Below are 24,442 nucleotides of genomic sequence, written 5' to 3'. Positions count from 1 at the left end.
CAAGCGACAATTAAGAAGCTTTTCCCAGCATGCACTCAAGATACTGCCAAATCTTACGATCTGTGAACTTTGCTTGTGAAAAGGAGCTGCGTGTAAAAAAACCCACAGGCAGCTATTGTCTTTCTACACAATAGATTGAAATTTGAAAATAGAATAATTCAATCCAAGAAACGATTTGCTGCGAAAATAAAACTGTTTTTTATTTGTTTTAATTCAAAGTACATCTGTGTACATATTTAACAGTCTGCTGAGTGGAAGGTAATTCAGCCTTATCAAAAGTGATTTGTCCTTTCAGCAGAGAAAACACAAACAGGTACTGGAATGGCTCCTGCATGGATATGTGTGTGAGTGAGAATGTGCGCACGAGAGAATGAATGCGTGGGGTTGAGTCTGGTCAGGTGACGGTATTTTGTTAGGTAGGTTCTGTGTGGGGGCAGATATCGCCGTGCCTCAGTGTAGGCAGGAAGCCTCCGCACTCTCGCCATATGACAAGGGGGTGGAGAGATGCTGTATAGTTAAGCCGAGTTTGCAGTGAATTGATCATTTGCACTATGACACAGTAAGACAAACCATGTTGTGGCGCAGGAAAGGAGAGACAGAGGAAACAAGTGAGCTTTGTGGGATAAACCAGCCAGCAGCAGTCTAATTTACGCTAGTGCCGAGACAAAGCACGCTGCACTGGGAGCCTGGGAGAACTGACGACAAAGCCATGCGCACAGGTAGGATCGTACAGTGTGAAGCACAGCGTTTTTCTTTCTAGTCCTCCTGCTGCTTGGACTGCTGTAGAGAGCTGGGCTCAGACTCGAGGGGGGTTTACACTGTGTGGCAGTTTGATTTCTGTCCGGTGTTGAAGCTTTGTGATATATAGCTGTTCAGCCTACTCTGTTGCTATTGAATGCATGTGGGGGAGAAAATATACTGCTGGTAATTAGTTCTGGAATTTGCTGTTGTTTTATTCATTTGCTTTCTATTATGTCAAAAAGAATACTCGCTTTTTTAGGATAAACACCACTGTCAAAAAATAATTTCAGAATTTCTAGAGTTTACTGATTTACTCGTCCATATAACATATGTAATCTGTGTATGTGCATGTTTAATCTGTAGTCTTTTTCAATGCATGTGGAAAAAGTAGGTTTTATTTCTGATACTGGTTGTTAAGTATAGCCATTTTTTATGTTATGTTTTGTAAATGCGTTTTAGGAGTGTGTGGAACAGAAAACCCAATTCTCTTTGTTCTCTGCAGCTGCATGGTAGTTGAAGTAAATACTGCCCACCTTTTTTTTTCTTTTGTGAAAACCACTGAAACTTTGCATGCTAATGGGGTACAGATATGTGATAGACGAAATAGTCTACAAAAGTGGTAGAGTATTTTCCCTATTCAATAGGGGAAAGAGGAAGGGGTGAAATCTAATTGAATTCAGGAAGCTTTCCAGTTCAACCTAATATCTAGTTGGAGAGAGACTGAGAGAGGCTTTTTTTTGTCTCGAGTGGTAATATCTTCTAGTACTCAACTCTTGCACAAAGGCATGAGACTTGTCAAATCCAGAGCATTCCTCTGTGCTAAAAAAAAAAAACACACCACTGAATAGCGAAATGAATGCAGAGAATTTCATTTGAACTGCCAGGACAAAAGCTAAAAGATTGTTAAGAGGGTTAGCTCAAACGTATCCTTGGGAATCAATCCTTTTTTTTTACAGGGAAAATCCACTGAGCAGGCTTGTATTTCAGGTTGTACCAGAGACTTTTGCTGAGGGGGTTTCCCAGCTGGGTAGACAGACCCAGCTCTGATATTAAAAATACTGCAATTTTTCAAGTAAAGGAGAAAAATCCCTTTGCACTTATTATGCTAATACACACGTTTAGTCAATTATTGAATTTGCTTCTTAGAACTCAATGATTTTTAATTCAGCATATTCATCTTAACACTAGGGGATGTATTTATAGTACAATTTACCATTAAGTGTGTGCCAGTTCGTTGCTTTTAAAGTAGTAGCAGAATGATCATACATAGTTGTGTCCTCAGGTGACCAGCTCAGAGCTGTGAACTGTCTTGCTGCTTTAGGATAAGAATATTGGTATTTTAACTTAAGTTAAAAGCTATAACATGCTTGTGCAACTTAAGACAGGCAATTTCTGTGATGCTGGAGGGGAAGGGGTAGTCTTTTTTTCTAAGATTTTATTCTATGTCCCAAGTTTTCTTGGAAAACAAAGCTGCTTTAATTTAGGAAGTAAACTTGCAGAAAACACAAAGAGAATTTTATTTGCGTGGGAGTTATATTCTCTTCTTGTGTGCTCCTTTCCTCAGCTTCTTTTCTGTTTTTTTTTTGTCACCAAAAAAAGATTTGTGCACCTTCCCCCCAATGCCATTCAAGAATATAAAGTTGAACTGTGAGTACCTAATGTTCTGTGATTTCCGCATTCCAAAAACAACACAGGGTTATGACCTTTGAACTCTGTGGGCTCCTCCTATTTGTTTAGCACCAAGCAAAGTTCTATGAGTACTTGGCAATTAGGATTCCACAGGAGCAATTTAGCTGAAAGCCAGACAGAGATGGCTTTGGGGATTAAGAATGAAGAGGAAACGGGCAAGTGAAGTGTGCCTCCCACATATTCCAGTAATATGAGGGTCATATGACGAAAGGTGGATAACTCCATATTTCACTTTCAACCTGTGAATGAACTTTTGTGTAGCTTCATTTTTTGTGGATGGGGGGGGGGGGTCTTATTTTCTTAGAAACATGCAAAGAGAAACCATCCTTGTTAATGACACTTCAAAAAAGGTCCTCCAAGCCACAAGATGGAGATACAGTATGACACTGATGACTCATAGCAGAGCCTACAGAAATGCAAAATGTGGTAGCTCAACTGGGCATTATCTGTCTCAGTTGTGCTTGTAGAATACCATGCACCAACAGGCACCATAGTGATTGACAGGCACTTACATGTGATGTGTTCATTTGGTATAGACTGTAATGAGTCCTCTAAAGAAGCAGTAAAAGGCCATCCATGTAAGACCACTGAGTTCTGTTAAGAGAGAATGCTGCTTCCCATGACATGATGGGACTAGCTCCTTAACCACATTACCATCAAGGATATTGATGAGGTCAAAACACTACTAGCGGTCAAGTAAACAAGATTGATTGACTTGTGTTTTCTCAGTGTTTCTTATTTTGTAATAAATTAGGCAACAATGTTCATTTAGCTGCAGTTTGACCAGGTGAAGTGTCAATTTCATTCAGTTTATGAGAAAATGGAAAAGAAAACATCATGCTTAATGGGGCAAGTGGCAATCCTAGTGCCTTTGTAGTGTTACATTTTTTAACAATTTTCCCCTTTTTAATTAATGCTAAGGATAAAATAGCATTTGTTTTGCTCTTATTCAGCCAGTGAAACCACCACACAATCGGGAAAACTTATTGACGCAGGTAGGAGTCTTGCAGTTCATTCTTATCTTTCTGTCTCAGCACCTACAGTGCATCATCAGTTTTGAAATGGTTTAATTTGTTTGACTAATATCAGATCTATTTAATTAATAGTACATTTGGGATGATTCATCTGCATTTTGCCATTATATTCATGATCCTTCAAGTTACTGTACAATCTGTCCCAGGTTTCAAGGTAAAAGTGTGTTTCCTCCACCTTGGAAAATAAATCACTCAGCAATTTCCATTGCAGCCACCTTAATGCAAGTGCTCATTAATCAATTAGAATGGGGCCTATATAGTATTATGTATCTCACATGGCAGTGAATGAGATGGCACCATGTTTTTAGAGAAATCTAAGTATGTGTAAGCAGAAAAACTGGGAAAAAAATGAAAGGATCAGGTTTAAAGAAATATATTCTGCTAATCAAGCAAGGCTTCAGGGTAGTAAAAATAAAATTAAACTCTTGTATATGAGTGCTTGCAACTCCAGCTGCTGAGCTCTGGCCTGGCTTTAGAAATAATTTGCAGAATTTTGTCTAATAAATGGTGTTGTGAAATAAAAGCTAAGGAGGAGGTCAAATTGTAATCTCACACATCTACTCTCTTACATATAATTTCTTACTCCCGCTGTCCACAAGTCTGTGCATATCTTTTCTAGAATTCAGATTTTCAGTTTCATCTGAGCTGGTTGTCTCTTACACACTTACTAGCATTGATAGATCTTAACTTTGTAGTGTTTGCTTTCTTCAAGCTGGGATGGAGGTCACTTTTTCACTCTTATTGAACAGGCAACTTTCAAGTGCACTCTTACCGCAGCAAACAGCCATTTCCCTATGCATTGGGTCAGAGCTCTTCATTCATAGCAACAGATTTTCTTAACTTTTACAAACCACACAACCCAATCTTTAACTGCACCCCCTGCTGGTGTCCAACTGGTGCAGTGTTGACCCTTAAACCTTTCCTCTCTCCTCAAGATTCCACCCACAAATGTAGCTGATATTTCATCTTCTTTTGGGTGTTCAACTTGGAATCCATCCTCGCATACAACCAGTACCTATCCTACTTCCACATCAGTACACTTCATCTCGGGCTTCTCCTTCCTGGTAGCTGCATTGTCTTTTGGTGCTTGCCACAGAATTCCAATCTCAAGTGATCTGAGGTTTAATAATAATAATAATTGCTTACACTTATACAGTATAGTGCTTTTCTGGACACTCCACTCAAAGCGCTTTACAGGTAATGGGGACTCCCCTCCACCACCACCAATGTGCAGCATCCACCTGGATGATGCGATGGCAGCCATAGTGTGCCAGAATGCTCACCACACATCAGCTATCAGTGGGGAGGAGAGCAGAGTAATGTAGCCAGTTCATAGAGGGGGATTATTAGGAGGCCATGATTGATAAGGGCCAATGGGAAATTTGGCCAGGACGCCGAGGTTACACCCCTACTCTTTTCGAGAAACGCCCTGGGATTTTTAATGACCACAGAGAGTCAGGACCTCGGTTTTACGTCTCGTCCGAAGGACGTACTGCCACCTGTTCACTAACTTGTGTTCCATCGGCTAAACCATACATGCTTCTCATTCACTTCATTGTCCCATCAGTGTTCCTCTGAAACATTGCATAACAGAACTGACTCAATGAAACAAAGCTCTTGCCTGCATCTTAGGTGGATCTACATTCTTTACTACACATGTTCTCTGATCAGTTCCTGTGAAACATGCATCCAAAATGACTCGCTCAAACAAAGATTCCTTTTTTTATAGCTAGACATATGAAGATTTTATATTGCTCACACCTGAACAAGGCTCCACAGCCGAAACATGTTTTCTCTATTCTCTTTTCAGCATAGAATAAACCTATTACTTGTTCCTTTGCAGACTACGCATGCTGACGCAGCCACCCACATGAACCACTCCATACGAAGAAATCTTCTTTAATGTTTTGAGGATCCTTCTGGGGGTTGTGACAGCTCTGACCTTCAGGCAGAGCTGTCATTTTCTCAGATAAGCAAATTAATACTAACCACTAAAGTCTTAAGTAAGCTTTTCTATTCAATGGCTTGTTTCGTCAAACTTAGAATTTGACAGAACTACTGAAATGGTGATGAACAGAAGTTTGGGAGGAGATCAGGTTAAAATCTTGCACTGCTCTCTTATGTATGCTCACTTGCTATACACCCATTTACACACCTTTTCTACATATGTCCCTCCACCCTGGGAGCTGCCTCCCTGGTTTATTCCTTGTACATGAGTAGGGTTGTGACAGAGATGACAGCTCTGGCTGAAGGTCATTTCCGCAGCCAGACAAATTAATGCTGAAATATTATGGTAAACATAGTACCCCTTTATATTTGTTGGCTTTTTTCAACATAATTAGAGTTTGACCAAACTACTGAAGCAATAAATGGTGGCAATCAATAGAAAACCATCATAATAACTTTCAATTGGCAAACTAAAAGATGGTGGGATATTTCTGTAGCTTTTTAAAAACTAAGGACTTTGCTACATGCGGCATATCCTCTGTACATGCCTGTTGTAGACCTGCAGGGGTTGCTTTTCTCCCTTCTTAATTTATTGCCATGAATGTCCTATCAGAATGATACACTATGCACTGCATAGCTTAGAGCTGTTTCCCATGGTGACAAGTGGTTGCATCTCTTCTCTGGATTCCATGATGTTGCTACCAATGTGTGAGAAACCATCCTGCAGAGCAAGCTAAGCTGGATTTTTGTTTTTTCTTTTTTTAAAGCAGCTTCAGTTAGAGCTACAGCATACATTAAAGGGAAATTAATAATGAATTTAAAAAAATAAATTGAAAGCAAAAAACTCCCAATCCTAAATTCAGGTCCCCCTGGGATGGCTTCTCATATTAAAATAATGCATGACAGCAGCATTAACATCCTTTAGCCTGGTCTCATCAGAAGCTCAGGAGTTCTGGGCCTGGTCGGTACTGGAATGGAAAACCTTGAAGGAAAACCATTTTGCTGCTCTAAGTGGTGCTGGTGGACCTGTGGTTGGTGCTCTTTCCTCTAGACCAGAAATTTCAAGCCTGTTGCCCCAGTATGGTGACTGGGGTCACTGTGCTCCAGGTGGAATCATCTTTGTAATGAGACATTAAACTAGGGTCCTGTCTACTATGTCATTAAAAAGATGTTTGTGTGATTAGGGTGTAAACCTGGGTGTCCTGGCTTAATTCCTCTCTTGGCATGTACAATTTATCCTACCTAAAGTTCCCCCTTAATTCGACCAGTGAAAAAGTTTTTGGGCTGTATAGTGGAGCTGCTGGCACAGAATGGCTGCCACATTTCATCCACATGGGTGCTACACTTCAGTGGTTGATGGCGTTGGAACTTCTCCTGTATAGTATGTGTACAGTTTTTTGGGATCCCTCATGGCGAAGAGCTCTCCAGAAATGATTTTTACTGTGGGTATTATTTCTTTGCATAAAATAATTTGGAAAACAAAACTCGGTTGGAGCATTAGGAGATAAACCCCTTGCTTGTGTGTTAGAACTGCAGAATCCACTTCATTTACTGGCAAAGGTTTATGCAGTAAATGGAGATTGATGTGCAATATTTATAGTATTCCTCCTTTCAGACCTGCATTTACGGCATCGTCTGTCAAACTGAAGTCTCATTTCTAAGTAATGCTCTTATATCTAAAAAAAATCCCCTAGCCACCTACATTTTATTGTAAATTGTTACTTCACAAACTGATTTGCTCATTCATTTTTCTCAAAAAAAGTTAATTGAAATTACTATATTATTAAAACACCATGGAGATGTAATTTGTTTTATGCAATAACTGGTAATAATTGTGGGTGTGTTTTGTAATGCAAAACTGTGATAAAAGATGACTTCCTTGTCTCCCTCTCCAAACGTACCGTTCAACACGAACAAACTGGGTTTTTAAATTGGTTTTGTATTAAGTCCTGTCCTGTTCAAGATATAACACAAACAGAACTTTTTGAGAGCTGTTATGTGGTTCTGCAGATGCATCAGTTTAATCAGTATCACCACATAGAACTGTGTGAACCACTGTAGACCTCCAGCTGCTCATCGGTCAAGAACCTGTCCGTGGCAGAGCTAGGGGCTTCAAAATGTCACTGAGAATTCTGTGAATCCGCCACTGCTAACCTACTTAAAAAAACAGCCTTTATCATTCCAAAGATTTGGTTTTGTTTAAATGTGTAAAATTCTACAAGCCAATTTTCTCATTAAGTAAACGGAACACCTCATAGAAGCAAATATTTTGAGAGCACCGACAAAACAATGGGTTAATTTGTTTTTTTTGCTAGTAGATTTTGCTGAAGGACATGCCTTACACCCCTTTAGGCTGTTCCCATGACAAACTGAATTCAGCCGTTCCCTGAAGTGGGCAGCAGTCACTCAAAATTATGAACTGGCATTTGGGGAAAATGCTTATGTCTGTGTTGGATGACCATGGAAAACTAGCAGGGCTGAAAGTGACTGCTACTGTTGGTGTAAGATACTCCTCCCTTTTCCTACAATGTAAAATGACTGGAAGTATATCTAAGTAACATTAGAATTGTTTGCAACTTTCCTTCTCAGTAGTCCTGGACACAAGCCAATATCAGTATTGTCGATATACTATATATACTTAGGAAAGAAAATGCAGATAATTAAGAAAAGACAATTCAAATGACACTCAATAGCCATTGCACTACCAAAGAAAATGGATTGCTCTGTGATTTCTAATATAAAAGTAAAAAATAACTATCTGTTCTTGGTTGTACATGTAGAAATTCCCTGCTGCAAACAGATGAATGTCCAACAACACAGTTTTTTTTGCTTTATTCTAAATTGTCCATATATACAGTACTGTACAGAATCTAAACAAATGCTCAACATCAACCATTGCTAATAGATAATGACAGCCTTTTATTGTGGTTATTGGAACTGGTTATTGGTATTTTACCATTGAAGTTTAAAACCCGATACTTAACAATTATCCAAACGTACTTGCATTTAAATGTGTGTATGTACAGTAGGTAAATACACTTCTACTTGTGAGCTCTGAGGTGAGTTCTTAGTCTGCCAAAGAAAGGCACTGCTTGATGCAGAAACCACAGTCTAATAAAGTCTACAACTCATTAAAATTAGATGGAGAAGGACGGGAGCTGAGGGCCATCAAGTATTCAGTACAGTATATTAATATTCCTTATGGCAGAGTATCGGGTCAAAACTTTAAACTGTTCAGAAGCTCCAGATGCACAGTTCTGCTTAACGAGACATATCCCTGATGATAAAACACCATGGTGACAGCTCTGGCAATGCTACCTGGGCAACATTGCAGTATCGATGTCATTTTGAGTATGTATTGTGTAGGTATAAATAATTAAGATGAAAACCTGTACATTTGCTAAACATTGAAATCAAACATCCACATGAGTTATCACAAATTGCGTGGAACAATTACCAATGTTGCTGCATTGAAGCATTTTAAGTATTTGCATTATGTTTAAAAGGCACTTCGAGTGAGTAGGTAAATTTAATGTGACATGTCAAGTGCGAGTATTGTGTCCAAGGCTTGAGTTATCACTTATGAACCTGCAATCTACCCATATGCATATGTAAAGAATTAAATTAAAGACATAATAATCCCATGCATTGTTTATAAATGTTTTGTTCTTAGTTATTAGAAAATCAAAGCCTCGGTAAGAGCTGCTTAAGTGCATAGAGTCTGTTTTGAAAACTCTTTGAAATAAATTTATTATTACTGCCTATCATTAAGAGGTAAACATGTCAAATGAAAATTCACAACCACTAGATTATTTAGCCTAGTGATATGAAGCACAAGATACCAAAAATATAAAAAGCACCTATTTTTCATCATCAAGATGACTGATGTAATATGGGTAATCGTCTCATCATATTACACATGTAATTCAATTTTTAACTTCCAATTAATCACACTTGGTCATTTTCTTTACAGTACTGATAGTGACGATAAAGAGCAAACATTCATTTTGGAAACAGAAAAAAAAAGGAAAGCACAGCTTGTACCTTTTTGGCATTTTGGAAATTTATGTAAATGCTTGTGAACACCTCCCACAATCTTAAATTTCCCTCTTCTTCCCAAGAATGGCAACTCAGCTGGGCATGGGCTCTGAGATCAGTTTCGTCAAGAAGAGTCACTGAAAGCTGTGGTTGTCTAGGTGAACTCCCATTGTAATCATTTCCTGCCTCTCACATTGAAATGGTAAACCCAGAGTGTCTACTGTAAAAAACACCGTGATTCATGGGACCAGAGGAGAAGTAATGTCTATACCACTTTTCTGATTTTTTTTTTGTTTTTCCCCTAAGAAAGGGGAGCAGAGGAACATAAAGTTCAAAACAACTTCAAGAAATGAGTCAAATTAATGTAGAACTGCATATTCATAATTCCAGGTATTAAACTACAAGGGGCTTAAAAATGGGTCGGTGACGGGTTACTTCATTAATTTTCTTCTGGGAATCAAACTGGACTTTAACTTCATGAGGAGTTTACAGAGAATATTGGAAGCATATTTTAAAGTTCTTCTTCTGAGGTAAGAACTCCCGTTTTTTTTTTAATCCAAAGATGCTATTTTTTTCATATTAACCCTCTGACAGCTATTTTTGACTTCAGTTTCCCTGCACTTTGTCCAAGCTTTAGAAAATGTAACATGAAATGATCTTGTCATTGCACCAAATCTGAACATTCTTGGGGGATAGACACAAAACTTAGAAACTATTTAGGCTATAAATCATAATTGAACTGCAAAATTTACTTTAGAAGAAACTCTCTCAAACAAATGCATATCACTACAGTTTATAGTTATTGAGAGGAAATTTTCCTTGGTTAAATACATATCAGTTTGCCTAATGTTTTGGATATATGAATTACGTTATCCAAATACACTATGGAAACTGTTCACAGTATTTTCTTATTTCAAACTGAATAATTACAAACCAGCCAATTATTTGCACAGCCTAACCAAGTTCTATCAATCAAATGTGTTGATATAATTTCCAGATTATGAAATATTATTCTTCCAGGTCGTGTATAGTGTATTATTTACAGTACATATCTCTTTATGCAAGATAAGAGACAACAGCTTGAGCTACCTACAGTACATCTGATTTGATTTTTTTACACTGCTCATAGCAATAGAAAATGCACCGTAAAGTGATTTAAAGAAAGGAATAATTGCATTTTACAATGTATGTGGGGTCCTTTTACATATGTAGAAATATACAGAATAATACATTAATACACTAGGTTGTCCACTAAGTGTGGACAAGCAAAGCTTGTATCTGTTAAATCAGTTAAGAACAGACTTTGCTAGATATGTGCAAATAATCTTTCTTCTCCTGTTAATGCCCCTGTAAGGTTCAAACCTTAATTGTATTGCATTTTCTGTTTTAATTTCCTGGGAATGTGAGGGGTAATTTTACTAGTTTGTATGTGAGTATTACCTAAGAAAAAGCTCAATATTTTAGAAGAAACGCTTCTCAACAAGAACGTACTGTATAAAGACAACCTAAATACATCCCTATTACAAAATGGATATGTATTAATACCACTGGAACAATTAAAGATCGAGGTCAAAACAAGCCTTCAGTAGAAAAACAAGGCTTAAGAGTCCAATAATTAAGTTCACTGTCAACATTCTTTCAGATACATTTCACAAAAATATGATATGTATACGATTCCATATTAAGGCAATTAATTTGCTATTGGATTGTTAATTTTTTTTTACCCTTAATTGTTTGAAAGGCATTTGATGTTTCCAATTACATAGCAGCAAATAAGAATGGATGTGATGATTGGTTTTTGAGAAATGAAGTGTGGGATCTGCAAAATCATATTCTGAACTCTATCATCCAAACTTACTATTTCTAGTGTTTTGTATCTTACGGGGAATTGGAGAGTGGAGCTGCTGTGTTCCTACAGTACGTGTTGTCTGTGCAAGAATGATGAAACGATAGATTATTTTGCTTCTGAAACCTGGCAAATGTGATTTACCAAATGAAAATAGAAACCACCTCGGATTTTTACCCCCTAATTTGTTTCGTTTTCCTGCTCTGTTGCTTGAGGTTTGAGTTATTTCTTAGAAGTGCATTACGTAACTGTCTGGCAGAGGATATTAAATTGCCAGAGTTCCGTATCTGACAGAGGTCTGTAACACCACGGCATTTAAAGCGATTTATTAAACAGTAAATCCCAATGTTGTTTCGGTGTATCCTCTTTAACAACACGTGCGTTTATCGTGTTAATATTACTTTGTCACCGAAAAGTTTAACTTAAACGTCCAAATCCATTTAACAAATCACACAGCATAAAATCGTTTGATCAAATAACGATGATAGCATAACGGTCTCCCGCGGGGGCTTGTCATCACCAAATGTTGGATGGAACTGAGAACAACTGAAAAGTAGCAGTGGATTTTCCTATTGTTAAAACACATATCTGTAAAACATAACTCTTCGCTCTGTTATATAGTCGTTTGCTGTTGTTTATTGATTCTGTAATAAAAGAAACACCCCAAAAAAGAGAGAACATTTCTTTGTGGAATTTCCACACATCCCACTAAAAATTTCTAAGCTGGTTGTACTGCTGTAGCACGTTTATTGATCTTTATTAAACCCTGTGCGATATACAGGTAACAGGTAGTAAAAAATTCTGACAATTAATGAACTGTATTAATCAGGTTTAATCTCACCGTCCTGTACCGTTGGACCTGTTAAGGTTGCGAAGTTATTATTTAATTTGTTTTGTTTAAAACAATGTATACAACATCCAGAAATGCTAAACATTAGAACAAAACTGTAACGTATAGGCAACAACTATTTTATTAAAAATGAAGACGGTGGATGCTAAATTTATACATAGTCTAAATACTTTTTCTCAGAAAATGAGAACTCGGCAAAACAAAGTGAGAGCTTGAATGGTTTTCTGAGAAAAGTTTGAAGTCCCAGCGATATCTAATACGATATCGGCTTATTTTCGAAGTCTATTAGTGAGGACTTTCCTGTCTAAATTTCCTGTGCGAAATGTGCACAGCTCTTGTCTTCTGACATCACCGAGAGAGCTCCTAGGTCGCACAGAGGACAGCCCCTGCCTGAACGGGGATTTCTGAAGGCCTGGTGGCGGTGGTTTAGTGTGAGCTGCATCGTCCAGATGCCGAGACACTCGCGGAAAGCATAAAAACGAGCGGTATTTCCTACTGATTTGGTATGCGCACCGTGAAAAGCCTTCAGGCAACAGATAAGAGGGGAAATGACAAGCAGATGAATGAATGATGAGATCATTAACATTAAGTGCGTTTTCAGTCGAGGCGTTTTTATTATGTCTTGAACGGCTTTTTTTTTTCTTTCTGGATTTTTTTCTTCTTCTTCTGCCTTTGCGAGTGCAGCATTGTTGCGTCTGCGATTGCTGAGCGGCAGTCGCCGTCTGTGAGACCCAAGCGTTAATGCAGACCCCTGGTGTCGGAGTGCGGTAGAAGAAAACGTCTCGACAGTCTGAGAAAAGGAGACGCACAGGTTAGAACCGAAAGAGTGGTGTGGTTTTGGAGTATTTGAATCATACCGTAAAATACTTTCACTTTTTTATGAGCTGTGTAATTTCCTATAGACAAACCATTGGACGAAGCGATGTAGTGATTTAAATAATGTCTTGTGCTAGTCTGACAGTATGAGGTTCGCTTTTGTGCTGCACACGATGCGCCTGGTGAGTCTTAAGCGGTGCGCAGCGACTTGTCTTGCCGGAGAAGTTTTAAAAGGCGCATTTACAGAATTATCGACAAAGGCTTGCATTTCTCTACAGCCGTGGGTTTTTTTGTGTGCTTTTGCAAATGGGAGCTCCAGCTGGCTTTCGGCATACCTTTGTTACCGAGACCACCCCGCTCCTGTCAGGAGGAATGAGCTCCTCTCGGGCTGACTTGAGCCTGGTCGTAACTGTGGAGGCGCAAAGTGTGTGGTCTCACTTGCTCTGACTAATGTAGTTTATGTTCTGTGACTGGAAATGTCTCAGAGCCTGGCAAACTTGGCTGAATCCGCTGGAATGCGGTACTTTCCTTCTCTGTGACTCTGTGAAAAAAATCAACGACAGACCGAGGAAAAAGGGTAACCCCGTGAAAGATAGCCGGTGGTAGATAGGACGGGCTGCACATGAGACAAGTTTTTTTTTTTTTATCTAGGGGAGGAGGGGTTTGATACGTGAACTGAAGAGAAGGAATTTCTTGTGTGTTTTGGAATGCGATTACCCCGGGGAGACCTCACTGGTTTGGCCGGGAAAGAAAGAACTGAGAGACGGAATAAAAATTGAAGGGGGTGGAGAGGGAGAGGAGAAGGGGGGGACGAATGGGGCCTGTTTCCCCTTTCTCATTTTTTTTCGTTTTGAATGACAGCTTATGATATTTTTGTTCATATCACACAGAGCTGTGAAGCTGTCCTGCCTCTGGTCCTCTGACTGGTGATCAGCTGATGTTGACTAAGAGTGACTAGAAATTTAAAGCGACTCTTTCACTGATGAGATGCACCCTGTGATTGCCTAGGACGGAAGAGTTTTTTTTATTGTTATATTGTTTGCAAGCACAGATTCACTTTGTCTTCCTTTCTTCTTGTTTGAGTTAGATCTTTTTTTAAAATGAACGTTGTCTCCCATATAGTCATTTATTTATTAAATTACTTGCGTTTTGTGATGATAGTGCTCTGGTTTTCTGTTTTGTTATTATTTTCTTAATGTGATCAAGCGTTTCCCAACGCAGTGAGTAAGATTTTAAAGAACGTTTTTTTAAAGGTTGCTATGGTCTCACCATCCAAGTCTTGTATGTTTAGCACATTTCATAGCTGGAAAAGAAGGGGGGTCACCGCTGCGTAGCGATGAATGCTACTGCCTCATAGCTCTTGAGTCCTGGGTTCAATTCCTGCATGGGATGAGCTTTACATGGTGTCTGCATGTTCTTCCAGCAACTCTGTGACTTCCCCCTCCTTTCCCATAACTTGCTGGCTAGGTAAACTAGTGTACCTACGTTGTCTTCATGTGGGTAAGCGTGCCCCTTTTAAAGGATTGGTTTACTAACCAGGGAGTGATCCCATCTTGTACCCTGAACATCAGCGATAGGCAGTGGAGGTGTGTGAATGATAATGGATGCATATAATGATGTACAGTAGTTGTGGGGTTATTTAATCCAGTAAAAACAGCATTTCTAGCAATGATCTTTAGTGATGAATGTCTAGTCTTGCAGTATATTTATTAAATTGTAAGGCAAGAAACCATTCCACTGATATTTGTAGAGTCCAAGACACAGAAATCTCTTTATATTAATAATTCCTTATGCGTATATAGCACTTTTCTGGACACTCCATCCTTTACAGGTACGGGGGACTCTCCTTAGTCCCCACCTGGATGATGCAACTGCAGCCAAAGTGCAACAGTACACTCACCACACATCAGCTATCATGATTTAAATTAACATTGCCACCTCATGGGCTTGCTGGGGTCATTAAGCTTTATGCTCCAATTGTCCCTCCCATGAAATAGTATGAAAATATGATTATTTGTTTGGCTGGTACTTTCATCTGTAGTGACTTCCATTCATTTTCTATCCGATTCATCCTGTTCGGGGTTATAGGGGAGCTGTAGCATGCAAGTAGCTGTAGCCCAAGCATGCAGTGTGCATAAGTCACGATACTCCCTGGACGGGACGCCAATCCATCACAGGACACACAGAGACACGCACACTTACACCAGGGCCAATATTTCCAGAAGCCAACTAAAAGGGAATTGTAATCCCAGTTTCTCAGACCAGTTATTAACTTAGTAACAATATGAATTAATTGATGTTATAGAAAAAGTTGACAAGTTTAGAATTAAGAACAAAATCCTGAATTTTGTGAAAGTACTGTAAGTCGCCATGTCACAAAAACTCACACGTTCCCACGAACTGCGACGTGATGCTGCCCTTCCTGCTCAGTAGTCTCCATAAAAACTAATGTAATGAGACAAATAAGTGGATAAATACAGGTTGCGCAGCAGACATTTCACCGCAGAAATGTTCCAACGTGATCTGCATGCACAGTTAACACGAAAACCGACCTGAAAATCGAATGCAATATCTCTATTGGATTAAAAGAGATGTCTTCACAAGCCGGTTTGTTTACAGTGTCTTGGGGCTGCACACTTCCCCGGAAGTTTTGTTGCCTCATTCTGAATTGCAGAACAGGGCTCTGCATATACCTGGAAATTTCAGCTATTTTCTGATGTTAATTGGATGTTTTCCAAGTTAGTGTGTACGTTTGATTTTTATTGCAGTTTTGAAATGCGACCATCAATGATCGTTCTTTCCAACCCCAAAATATGAGAGTAGGGTTGCAGCTCCCCTTTAACCTTCCGGTATGTCTTTGGAAGGAAACTGGTGCACCTGGGTGCAATTCAACCCAGGGTCTCAGCACTCGCCCATCTATGTAACCGGCTATTTTACTGGAGTGTTTGAGTATATTGACTTGCTCTAGGGTACAGCTTCAGTGTGGAATAGAAGGTGCATTTTATTTTTACTAATACATTGAACGTTTAAGAGAAGGTTTGTGTTATTATTTCTTAAATGTTCATGACACGGTTAGAGAATCTGTTGGAATTTGCATACTGTAAGAAGAATGCAAAATAGCATTTTGCCAAACGCAATGATGAGCAGACGTGAATTCAGTTTAATTTAGAGTAGTTGATTCTGTGACGGGAGCAGCTCTTTCTAACCTTTCCTGAAATAAAAGATAAGCTTTGGCAATTTTAAGGTTGCAGAGATGGAGACATTCAGGTATTAATTATGTCTTTGGATATTGTATTAATTATTGCCGTGCAAAGGTCTATAAGTCTCAGACTCATGGTAGTAGCTTTCAGCTTTTACCGTGTCATGTTACCATCAACATGCATTATACTTCTTACTAAATGTTTGGAACTCATTCAGCTGTTTATGTAATAAAGAGATGGCAATACTCTATAAATCAGTCGGTTTGCATTCCTTAGCCAGTATGTTTCTATGATTGATCAGCAGCAGGAGCCCCCAGTCCTAGTCCTGTGGTACCCCCTGCCTTCTGCTTTAAGGTCTGGAAAAGCTCAATAGGATTTGTAACTGGCATCAACTCTGTCTGGTTTCAGGACGGCATTGTGGGAGTGTTCAATACATTGTCATTCCCACCTGTCTGTTCAGAATCTGTGTCAGAAATCAGGCTGCAAACGACAATGTAGGAGGAGGGATTTCCTAAGACAATGTGTATGTTGACAAAAGAAAACTCCCGGTGCTTTTGAATGGACCAAGTGCAGAAACTGACAACAGGTCTAAAAAAGTGGACTGGAAACCAGCCGCCACAGGGGTCCCCTGGAACCACGGTTGGGAAATGCAGATCTACAGGGTCTGAACACCAGTTCATAATCGTATTAGCATAAAACATCTGTACCAGAAGGGGGCACTCATAAGCCAACTAAAAAGACAAGACTGGTGAATCATTGTATGTGGGAAGAAAGGCAGGCTGATAGTATTTCTAAATCAACTGTTGGGTTCCTCATATGACGACTTCATGAGCTCTTTTCTATGGCATTTAGCATGATTATCGAAAGAGGATTAGAGTTTTATGTAACTACAGGTGTTAAGGCAAACATATGCTCGGGTTTAAGCACATTACTGACAGTGAGACACTTCCCTTCTCTAATGGGTCTTCGCTTTCATGAACACCCAGTTTGGATAATTTGGCAACAATAACTTTGACGGTGACGCATATTTTCCGTGTTTTAGCCAGCATGTGCACTCTTCAAGGCTGCACCTTGAACACTTTTAGACTAATTAACGCCACACTAACTTGGGAGGTGACCTGCATTTAATTTCATTTGAAATATAAGAATGAGAACAGTTCTTATCTGCAATTCCAGATATATTACACTCAACATAAAGATACTAATTCTCAGTTAATAAATAGCTCTGTTGCATATTCTGACTTGAAATCATATCATTGTTTACTGCACCTAATGAAAAATTCTAATCTCTTTTTACAAATGAGAGGACATTTGCCCCATTTGGTAGTTTAGTAGTTAATTGATCTGAGTATCTTATCAGAGCAGTAACTTTTTAAAACGTTTGGTTAAAAGCATCACAAATATGCCTTGGTAGCTTGTTCCATGCTCCCACCCTCCAGGGGTAAAGCAGTCCCTCCTTTTCTTGAGTTTTAAATGCACTTTGAGAGAGAGTCCTCTTGTGCCCTTTTATTTCATTTTTTTTCTGGGGCAATATACTAGGTTAACTTGGTCTGTGCCTTTTGAGGATTTTAAATACTTGATCCAGATCCCTTCAGAAACATCTCTATTCAAGACTGAAAGGGTTTGGTTCCTGTCAGTGAAGGATTTTCCTTAAGCCTCAGAATGTATCTGGTTGCTCTTTTCTGGACTAATTCCAGAGCACCAATACCTTTTCTGTAATGTGGTGGACAAAGTTTTACACAACATTCCTAAATTAGGCTTTACTAGTGCATTTTGTACTAATAACACTATTTTAATTTACATTCTTGGCTTTTAATTGTAAATCCTAACATTTTGTTTGCTTTTTTTAATGGTTCCCCACATTTGGCTAGAAGATGTAAATGAAGTGTCAACAAACACCTACGTCTCTTTCATAAGTAGCCCCTTCTTACTCAGTGTTGTCAAATTAGTATTTATAGTTTATCTTGAAGTGTATCTAAATCTTTTTGAATTACATTTGCATCTTCTATAATGTTTGCTAGTCCCCCTAATTTGGTACCATCTGCAAACATGATTAGATTATCAGTTGTACCAGAATTCTGATTGTTGAAGTAGATCAAGAAGCAGTGGTCCTAGTACACATCCCTGTGGAACTCTACTACATTCCAGTTTGAGTATTGATACCTTGTCTTGTCTGTTCTCTGTTTCATGTTAACCATTTCTCAATCCAAACCTGAATGCTCACTGCCTGTGTTATGCGGATTCTTCTTTAAGAAGAGGTTTCCTATTGAGGTCCCGGATATAATTTAGTTCACCCTCAGTGGTTCTTTTGCTGGTGTAGTAGAGGATGAATAGGAAATGTGATGCCAAGCATAAGCGAGCATGTACAGCTTCATGCTCACCATGAGGAGAGGATCGCCAGGTACTAGTACACAGCCCTGCTACCGTATGTTGTATTAACCACCCTTGAGCATAGTGATACTTTTTACAGTTTTCCCTCCACACTTTTGCAGCCATAGCATAGGCATCAACCTTCTGCATCAGGCCCTGCATGTTGGACAAGTTACAGAGTCAGTGTCTGCTCTGTTCTGCAAGTGGCAATCAGCCTCTTTTACCAGGGTTCTTTTACCTCAGCAGAGCTCTGAGCCATGAGATACCAGGAGTTAAATGTGAAGCTGATGGCTGAAGATGCAGATGGGGAGCCGGTGGTAGAATGAGCATGCTGTGTTTGACATGAATCAGTCCCTTAAAGCGGTGGTTCTCAAACTTTTTGGACCACGTACCACCTGTGATCAAACCAAAGCGTCCAAGTACCACCTACAAGCCATCTTCTCATAGGAACCACAGAAAATCTCAATGACCAATAAGAGTGCGCGCACACACTCAATACACGCACATATAACACAAACATCACTGAGATAATTTGGATCGTACTGCCTTGTAGCCGTTTTCTGACACTTGCTAACACTAGCAGTACCGTCTGTGTCACGTTCAGCATCAGAGCTAGTATCGGTGGCCGATGTATAATCCTCCTCGTTCTCAACGGGTGTGCGTGAACTATCGGAGCTTGCGTCGGTACTCTTGGCGTCTATTCCAATTTTGCGAGGTATTCATTTTTTCGATCACTTGTTCTGTTGGCGAAGGTGGCGCTAAGCTCTGTCTCTGAAAGCTTGAGAGGAGTATGAGCATGCAAGTATTAGCACGCACTGTATGTAGGCCGTGTATTTGACACACAAACTAATTTTATTAAAATTAGAAAATATGAAAACCCGTCTCAAGCTTTCTGGAACCGATTAAAGTAAATTACAGATGAAAACTTTACAGCATTTTTCATTTTAATTGCCAATTTTTCAGGGCATACAACAAATTTCCAGGGTCATCTGGTGTACCACCTGGGGGTGCTCCGCGTACCACAGTTTGAGAACCACTGCCTTAAAGAACTGAACAGGATTGAAGCATATTCATAAAGCAGGATTGTGCCAACAGACCTTTCGAAGAGATGTTTTGTAATAAGAAGTCAGCTTTATGAATGTGGATCTTTATGGCATCGTGAACTCCTTTAATAAAAAGTATACTTCTGTTTAACAAAAATCCATTACACTATGGTTTAGTTATCAATTTGCTTTGAAAGACCTTTGTTTTTTTTCCCCGTATGGTAATAGTAAATAGTAAACGAAATGTTTATTTTTATATACAGTAGGTCTTTGGGATGTATTCTTAAAAGAGTGACTGATTTACTCTTTAAAGATACAGTATTGTGTAGACATACTGTAGCATTATGATATGAAGTTCATTACTAGTTCATTCCTGAAAAGGCACTTCAGTTGTTGTTTTTAATCCATCAACAATTACAGACTCACTGTAATTGTTGTTTTCTTTACAATTCCATAATTTGATACTTATATAAAGCCTGTAAGTACATTCTCACTTTAAAAAAAAAGGCATTGCAGAAATCATCAAATAATTAAGTGAAGAATATCCGTTAAAACGTTCAGTTAAATGCGCGCACACACACACACGCATGTAACAGAAACAGGGACAGATGTAACACAAACATTTGAAGTAGCAGAGGCACCAGTAGCAGTGAAAGTCTTTGGAAATTGCTATTTGAGCACTTACAGCATGATGGTTGTAGGTAATCGCCTACTCAAACAAATGTAAATGATTTTAATGAGCAAGCTGTCTCTGAAGTGGAATGTTATCTCGGAATTTGTCACTTTTCCAGGAATATATGAATACTGTATTAGGGACATTTGTTGTCTGTTTAACCTTAATCATTCTGTTTGTTTATAGCATAATGATATATATTTTAATTGCCCTTCCCCAAATGAAACTATTTTATTATTAGTGTTAGAATAAATTCCTATAACTATGACCTTTTAAGTCAGCATAGTTGAGTTCCTGTAAGCAGAATCAAAATTTTTTTATATACTAAGAATACGTTTTATACCATTTTACTGAATCCAAAATATGAATATCTATGATAAAATCGGATTTTCTTTCTGAATGACCAAAGTCCAATTACATTGTTATACTTTTGAGAAAGGCAACCTTGTTAGTTCCTTTATCCCATGTCATGTGCAAATCTGATTGAATTTTTATTATTTAATGGGATAGTTCTTTTCAAGTGATTGTGTAAATCAGGATTAGACTCTGTAATCATATTTATATCTAGTCATGCTCCTTTTCAAATCTTAAAATGTACCTCACCCTCTTAAAATTGATTTTTTTCTGACCACTGTGCTTTGATCCTTTAAAAAAAATACTTTTGTATTTGTAAAAAAAATGTTTGTAAAGTGATACTGATTAGTTCTACAGAATACTTAGACTTTACTTGAAAGATAGTTACCTAAATGAATAGATATGCCATATTTCAAATGCACTTGATGAATTTTCGCAGTACCAGCATTGGTCTTTAGTTGTGCAGAATGTTATTTTTCATAGTTAAGATTAATTTCTAAGTAAGATCTATCGTGCTCTAGAGATAAAAAATAAAACTTTCAAATTCAAGGGAGTAAAATCAAGTTCCTTTATTGAGATCTTGCAGTTCTGACCTTATGTCCAATGTTGTTTCTTACACCTATTTAAAGACGGTACTATCATTGAAGATTATTGCAGGATATATTATGACACTCATTTTTTTCAATGTCAACAGCCATAGTTTGTCTAGTGCAAGTGAGAGAGTTGGTTTTATTTACTGTGATCAGTTTTCAAATTATGATGATGAATACCTGTACGTGGGTTTCTTAAAACAAAAATTGATACTTTGCAGTCAGAAATAATAATAATAATAATAATAATAATTGCTTACACTTATATAGCGCTTTTCTGGACACTCCACTCAAAGCGCTTTACAGGTAATGGGGACTCCCCTCCACCACCACCAATGTGCAGCATCCACCTGGATGATGCGACGGCAGCCATAGTGCGCCAGAACGCTCACCACACATCAGCTCTCAGTGGGGAGGAGAGCAGAGTAATGTAGCCAATTCATAGAGTTCATGAATTCATGAATTCATATTCATAAATGGATAAAAACATTAGATTTCAAAATCAGTAAAGACCTGCTATAATGTGTAACTAATGAGGTGCATTATTTATGCTTTTGAAGCTTGAAATGCATTTAAAGGTTTTAAGGTTTAATCAACATTACCAAATCCCTCAACATAAAGTTAGTTGGTCTTCCCATCAATAGTGAATTTGGGATAAGTTTCATTAACGCACCTTGAGAGAGCTGTATAACTTAGTGTCAGCTGGTTTTAATCAAAATCAGAGCATGTTTTGTAAACCCATTATTTTTTTACATACTGTAGAGCAATATATTTGCTTTGAAGTGGATTTAAAACTAGAAACAGGACTAGAAACAAAGGGTTGTGGGAGTATGGAACAAGCTACAGTATGTAGCCATGTTGTTGAAGCTGATACCCTGGTGGATCCTGGATCAATTAACGACTCACTACCAGACAAGCTAGACTGGCTCTCGTTTGTACCTATTCTTATGTTCTTTAAGTAGGGCAGGAAGTTGGAACTACAAAGGTACAAAAGTTTACCAATGTGGCAACAAGTCTTCTCTAAAATAATACTAATCGTCGCAGCACCTTGTTTTGTGTGTGGCTTTCTTGTAAAGAATAGAATATATATTGACCGCATTTCTGCGACTCGTGGAGAGAAATATCAAGGAGCTGTGCTGCGTTTCAGATGGCATGCGACTGAGGAACGCAGTGGGCAAGAGCCAGACGTGATTGAAGTGGGTAAAGATGAGAGATCACTTTATTAGCCATGCATGCACATGCAGAGGTCTCACAATGTATCTTATCTTTGCTGCCCCCTTCAGGTGAAAGATGGACCTCCACCTTGCTGTGTCGAGTGAAACATTCCTGATATACAGTATAGTGCCAATGCACCTGTAGAGGAGGCATCACATAAGCAGGTAAAACAAGTTTCAGTCCTAACTTTTGGTGAAAATTGGTTTTGGGCTTTGTTTTTTGTTTCATTGTGTTACATTTATGCTGTGTGTGTGTGTGTACACCAGCAGAAGGAAGCTGTTGCACTTCACTCAAAATGGTCAACTACATACCACTGCTGTGTAAATGAGTCTCCAGGTCACCGTTTTTGCTGTAAATTGATCCAGTTAAATAAGGATTAAAGAATAAAAAGATAATATATAAGCTATTTTGCAATGAGTCTTTCAAACAAACGAGCAACATTGATGTGCTGTTGACTGGGTCTGGGTGTTGGCAGGGATAGTGAATAGCTGATCAGCTTGATGAAGTTGATGCTTATGATTATTAAGCATCAATATCCATTGCAGAAAAAAGAATTCCTTAGTTTGGGGTCAGTTGTAAAATCCTGTCCAAAATGTGCTGGTGAACATGGTTACTCTGAGAATAGGGTTGCAAGGTGAGATTGAGACCACATGATTGCTCTTTCCTTGACCTGTTCACCAGTCCCAGGGCCACATCAAGAGGGAAGATCTGAACAGCCAGTTAAACCCAACCATAGTGTCTCGAAGTGGGAAGAACTACTCTGAGGCTGCAAATTACTCGGAATGCTGGACCTGAGAGGGAGCCGCTTTCACTGCTATTGTGCTGTCTAGATTACTATTTATTGTACAAAGATGGAAATTCCTACCCTTCCTACTCAGTAGGTTCAAACACATTCCATTAGCCTGCAGTCAGATCCCGCATTACAGTCTGAATCATCTGAGGTGAAATTGAATGTGACATATCTTGTTCAATTGCTACCTGTACCTTTACATTTCTGAAGTTTTAGGCTGTAATGCTTGATCTTTCAGGCAAAGATTGCATGAAGTCAGATCAGGTAATGGGCATGGTCAGTTCAGTCCTCTTCCTTGGATATCAGGAGTAGTTAACAATAATTCCTTGCCTTTGCATCCAAAAGGCTCTCAATGCGCTTGCTATACAGGAGATCAACTACAGAAGTGAGATACAGCGGTACAGCAATTCTGCACTTGTTTGAAAAGGGCTCAGGTGCCAGACGTTTTGTGGTGGCTTTGCCTCATCAGCTTCTCATTTATGCAAGCACATTTTGGGGCAGCCACCACAGAATTCCCTCTCTGTCCATATGTTTCCATGAATATGTTTCTTTTCACGCAGTGTAGGATGAGATTTTTAATACCAGTCATGCATTAGGCTAGTGGGGCCCCACAAGTGTCAGATTTTGAAGACCTCAGATCTCATTTTCCATCCTGTGATTTTCAGCTCGGTGAGAAAAGCAAAATCTGTGCTCTTAAACCAGTGCTGAATAAAGACTTGAATGGTCACATGAAGAAAACATTTAACCGTTTTTCACAAGTGAAGATGTGGGTCATATCTTTGTCAGATGATGGCAGTATCTTGGTGACGATATAGAGCAGTGATTAGGGATTTTGATTTATAACAGGAGGGTTGCAGGTTCAAATCTTGTGTGCCCCACTGCTGTTGTACTCCTAAGCAAAGCCCTTCATCCAAATCACTCCAGTAAAATGCCCAGCTTGGAGAACTGGTACAAACGTAAGTTGCTTTGGATTAAATGGTTGAAATGATAAAAATGTAAGACTTGATTGGTGTAAAAATACTGCTGTTATTTTCTTTAACTATTGCTGAGAGGAGGTTTTGGTTGTCTGAGTGCTGAAGACATGACGTTGCTCGGTTGTCAAATGCTGGACATAGCTGCTTCATCTTTCTCAAGACATAAGAGCCAAAAAACAATGAAACATGGCCTGGCCTCTGGTTCAGACACAGTCTAGGTGTCTGATGACCAGCAGAAAGCAAGAGTCTGAGCTCTGTTTTCAAGAGATACA

At 38.8% G+C, this 24,442-nt stretch overlaps 1 long non-coding RNA gene across 1 annotated transcript in view; it reads left to right on the top strand.

Moving 5' to 3' along the window:
* Positions 1-224: 224 nt before the first annotated feature.
* The window catches only part of LOC148676234 (uncharacterized), a 49,172-nt gene continuing 24,954 nt past the window's right edge, over positions 225-24,442 (top strand). The window contains exons 1-2 of the long non-coding RNA XR_015926308.1: positions 225-719; positions 22,475-22,570. This is a non-coding gene — a long non-coding RNA (uncharacterized LOC148676234). The remainder of the gene's footprint in view (positions 720-22,474; positions 22,571-24,442) is intronic.

Source organism: Lepisosteus platostomus, chromosome 2 (genome assembly GCF_059453375.1).
Source record: "Lepisosteus platostomus isolate fLepPlt1 chromosome 2, fLepPlt1.hap1, whole genome shotgun sequence".
Taxonomy (NCBI): Eukaryota; Metazoa; Chordata; class Actinopteri; order Semionotiformes; family Lepisosteidae; genus Lepisosteus; species Lepisosteus platostomus.
Note: the sequence above shows the minus strand (reverse complement) of the source record. Positions and strands in the feature narration are given on the sequence as shown.